Raw genomic sequence first — 4,830 nt, 5'->3', positions numbered from 1 at the left:
AAGGCAGGTCTCAGTGGAGGAAGGAAGGAAGCAGCCGGGATGGGTGGGGTGCGCGTCCAGCACCTGTGGGGCCTCCGTCTTTTGGCTTTGTTCATAATACATTCCTCTGCCATTCTTCCTGTCCCAGCTCACACCGCCTGTGTGCCCCTCCCAACCGCGGGCCCTGTTTTCCCATCTATACAATAAGACTTGGATCTGGTGGTGTTCGGTGGCCTCCCAGATGACTTTTCCAGCACCCTGAGGAGCCATGTTATGACCCCTTTCCAGCTTTCCCCTTTCCAATTATCTGCTATTGAGAAGTGATGGGGACGAGGCAGGAACTAGTCCCATGCTGGGCTCGTCTAGGACTCTGGTTCGGTTCTCAGTCCGGTGGTCTAGCTTAGGGGAGAGTCCCTACTCCTTGTCGGGCCTGCCTTTCCACTCACTCTAGGGACGTTAGCTGCACTCTGCACTTGGCCTTCCTTCGTCAAATGGAGCCTTGCAGCCTGGAAGAGGTAGGACAGCCAGCTCGCCCCATCACCCTTCTCAGCAGCAGACAAGCGTCCTCTTCTGAAACTGGGGCAGGGTTTCGGGATTCTGGGCCTTCCTTTGCCTGCTTGTAAAACAAGAGGAGGCTCGGCGACCGGGAGCTCTGGCTTTAACTTTGCCATTAGCAGTTCCCTGCGGTGGAGCAGGACTGTGTAGAAGCTACAAGAACCATTGCCCCAGGCTGGTGTCCTGTTCATCATCACAGACACAGGGGCATCAGCTAAGGGGAGCCAAGGCTCAGGGGTATGAGGTGGAGGAGGGAGCCAGGCAGGGAGTGGCTGAAAGCACCACTGCCCTGGACCTCTGCCCTGCCCTGGACCTGAATGGTGGGGAGCTCTGGGCTTCTTCTTCTTCTTCTTTTTTTTTTTTTTTTTTTTTTGGTTTTTCGAGACAGGGTTTCTCTATAGCTTTTTGGAGCCTGTCCTGGAACTAGCTCTTGTAGACCAGGCTGGTCTCGAACTCACAGAGATCCGCCTGCCTCTGCCTCCCTAGTGCTGGGATTAAAGGCGTGCGCCACCACCGACCGGCTGGGCTTCTTCTTCTTGCTCACTTTCTGGACATGATCTCACCATCTTTTAAATAGTATTATGTATCACAGCTCCCCAAATTAGCTCCCTAGCCCCATCCTGTCTCCAGACTTAGACTCCCAAGTTTAGCCACCTACTGGACAGATTTTCATATCCCACACTCTCCTGAGGAAATGGCAAATTCAGTCTTTCAGCCGTGCTGGCAAAAACACTCTGAAATCATCCCCGACTCTCCTTTCTCTCACATCCCACACCCCACATGCTGCCAACAAATCCTTTAGGTATTATCTGCAAACTGCAGCCAGAACCCAGCCGGCCACGTCTTGCCAGCCCAGCATCCTCTCTGCCTCTCTGGGATGACAGCCCCTTTGAAGATGCTCGACCTTACAGTCTAATCTTTTTTTTTTTTTTTTTTGGTTTTTCGAGACAGGGTTTCTCTGCAGCTTTTTTTTTTAGAGCCTGTCCTGGAACTAGCTCTTGTAGACCAGGCTGGCCTCGAACTCACAGAGATCCGCCTGCCTCTGCCTCCCGAGTGCTGGGATTAAAGGTGTGCGCCACCACCGTCCGGCCTTACAGTCTAATCTTAATAAAGGGGTGGGATCTCTTGTTATTTTAAGGCATTTTTGTATGTGGGTGGTATGCACACCTGTGGAAACCAGAGGCACAGGCTCCCTCTGGAGCTGGAGGTTGTAAGTTTCCTGATTTTGGTGCCGGAGACTAAATTTGGGTTGTCTGGTAGAGCAATAGGCCTGGATCCTTTGTAAAAAGTGCTAGATCTTACACACTTTTTTCTGCCCAAAGTTTTCCATTGACCAGAGAGGCCTGATGCTATCAGATTCCCTCTGCTAACTTCTGGATACCTGCTATTCCCCAGTACTGGCTCCACAGTTTATGGCAGGATACCACTGCAGGGACCTTGCAGTGGCTGTTCCTGCTGCCTGGAAAAGATAATCCTTCCGATATCTGAGTGGCTTGTTTTCCCCGTGTCTACAGTTTGTATCAACAACCAGAGGGGGAAGAAAACGTGAAAGTGTGATATAAAAGAAAAAAAAAAAACATGGCCAGGTGGTGGCGGCGCATGCCTTTAATCCTGGTACGCAGAGACAGGTGGATCCTCTTGAGTTTGAGGCCAGCCTAATCTACAGAGAAAGTTGTGAGTTTCAGGACAGCTAGAGCTACACAGAGAAACCCTGTCTCAAAACAAAACAAAACAAAACAAAAAAAAAACCAAACCAAAATAAAAAAAAAAACCTCACCCCTCCCCACAAGAAAAAGCCTTGTAACTTTGCAACTGTGTACTAAAAGGTTTGAACTACAGCGCCTTCCTGATGCCTGTAAGTACGCCTAGCCTCTGGTTTAGGGCTCTACACTGCACTCTAGTGGCCACCGTGGAAAAAGTCCTGTCTTCTGAGAGATTCAGCTTGTTGGGAGATGTGGTCTATCTCTCTGGCCACTTGATTGGACCTGTTGGGCAACCCTGCCCCAGCCAGCCCCCAGGGACTCCAAAGAAGCTGCCTCTGTTCTGTGGTGAGGACACAGAAGACCTAGTGAGAATCTCAGTTTATGAGTGATTTTGGGAAAGCGAGCTAACATACTCCCTGGGACTTGGAGGAGTAAGAGATGAATGTGGTGGCCGTGCTTGATCTGGTGGTTAGCTGTTATCCACCATTAGAAAAGGCTTCTGGGAAAGTGTGGATAGCCGGGACACTGAATTCCTAGGCTCATGTGCTGGGCACAGGGGAGAGGATAGTGGGATCACTGAAAGCTCCTGCCCTTGCCAAGGCCACTTCCTCCCCTCCCCCACACTACCTGCTGAGAGTGTCCAGGTTGGGGCTGGAGGCTTCCTTGTTCTGCTGCCCTCCAGCATGTGGAGATGCCCCACCTCCCCGGACCTGTCTACTACTACCTTCATGATGTCTTGGAGCAGTACACGGCAAGGATCGTCGTCCCAATGGGAGGATACAGTCTGCACAGCATATGCGCAGGGACCATCACTCCACCCGAGGGATGCAGAACCCAATGATGCCCACTATAGCAACTGTCTGGGTCAGAGCAAGTGAGGCAGGAACAGGGCTCCCTTGATGTTCGGTCAGGCTCTCGGCACCCACGTCTGTACACCAGAGAGCATGCTGGACCACTGGGAAGGATCTGTGAGTTCTCCACGTGGAAGCTGCTAGGGCCACGGCTCATTTTCTTGGGGAGTTAGCTTCCTTCTGGCCAGCACACCAGGCCTCATGTGGCACACACTATGATCCCAAGGAGTCTGTTTCTTCTAGGCTTGGCCTTTGTTAACTGAGGGGTCAGAGTGGCTTCCACAGAGTGCCATGGGAGGTGGTACAGATGCATGGTGAGGTGGTGATGTGTGAGAAGCAGAACTTCCTCTTGCTGTGGGTGCAGTCATCTCTAGTCACACACACCATTGCACTGCCTACCTGGATGGCCCTACGGCTGAAAGACAGCCATGCTAGACATGATACAGAATTACTGAGATGAGAATTCAGTCTCTGGAAATTGCTAGCCCATAAAGGACATTTGATAAAGGCGTGGGGGCTGGGAGTCAGGAGATGGCGGCTGTGTTGGTACCCACGGTTCCCTTCTGCCCGAGGTCAGGGAGACAAACCAAGTCCATGACCAAATCCAGATTTTTTTTTTCCTTTTGGTTTTCAAATGGCTTGGGAAGTCAGAACATTTTCTACTATGCAGAAGTCATGATTTGGGCCCAGGTGGTGGTGGCGCACACCTTTCATCCCAGCACTTGGGAGCCAGAGGCAGGTGGATCTCTGAGTTTGAGGCCAGCCTGGTCTACAGAGCTAGTTCCAGAACAGCCAGGGCTACACAGAAAAACTGTCTTGAGTAACCAGAAAAGCAAAACAAAACAAAAAGTGCAAAAGTTTAATGTGAAGCCCCACATGTCTGTTCCAAATGCCTATTCCAGCTGAGTTGCTCACTGAATTCTGCAGACTTTGGATCTGGACAACTTTGGTGTTATATTTTCATTTGCAAGTTCCTTTTAATAAAAATTTTATAATTTTTAAAAATATTTACTCTGGGGGGCTGGAGAGATGGCTCAGCGGTTAAGAGCATTGCCTGCTCTTCCAAAGGTCCTGAGTTCAATTCCCAGCAACCACATGGTGGCTCACAACCATCTGTAATGAGGTCTGGTGCCCTCTTCTGGCCTGCAGGCATACACACAGACAGAATATTGTATACATAATAAATAAATATTTTTAAAAAAAGATCTTAACAAATATTTACTCTGGTCTCTATGGAAAACCCCTGTGGGCTTCTGATACAGATCATAAACGCAGCCTTGCTACCCTGCTTAGGGCTTGTCATGGCTTCCATGACTCACAAACACATCCTGTCAGCCTCAAGCCCCGGCACCGGCTTTCCTCTGTCCACTCTGGACAATTAGCCGTTCCTCAGGCTCCAGCACACGAGCTTCTCCAGTCCCAGCATGAGGCCAGCACCAGGCATACATCAGCAGGAGAGACCCAAGAGGCACCATTTGCTACCTCGTTAGCGATGTCACGTTCATGGAACTCTGTGCATCCGATGCACCAGGCTGCGATTCCTTTAGTCCCTACAACCCAGGTCAAGCGGGAAGAGGCCCCACCCCCATCCATCCAGTGGCAGGCCTAGAATCTGGTCAGATTTGTTCCTCATGCTTTGCTGAGACCATGCACCGTTCCCTGGACAACAGTGGCACTTCCTGTTGGGTGTGAGGGCACAGACTACACAGGCTCAGAGAGGCTCCGCTGTTTCCCACTACCTC

Source organism: Arvicola amphibius, chromosome 11 (genome assembly GCF_903992535.2).
Source record: "Arvicola amphibius chromosome 11, mArvAmp1.2, whole genome shotgun sequence".
In the NCBI taxonomy this organism is placed as follows: Eukaryota; Metazoa; Chordata; class Mammalia; order Rodentia; family Cricetidae; genus Arvicola; species Arvicola amphibius.
This window is presented reverse-complemented; position numbering follows the sequence as displayed.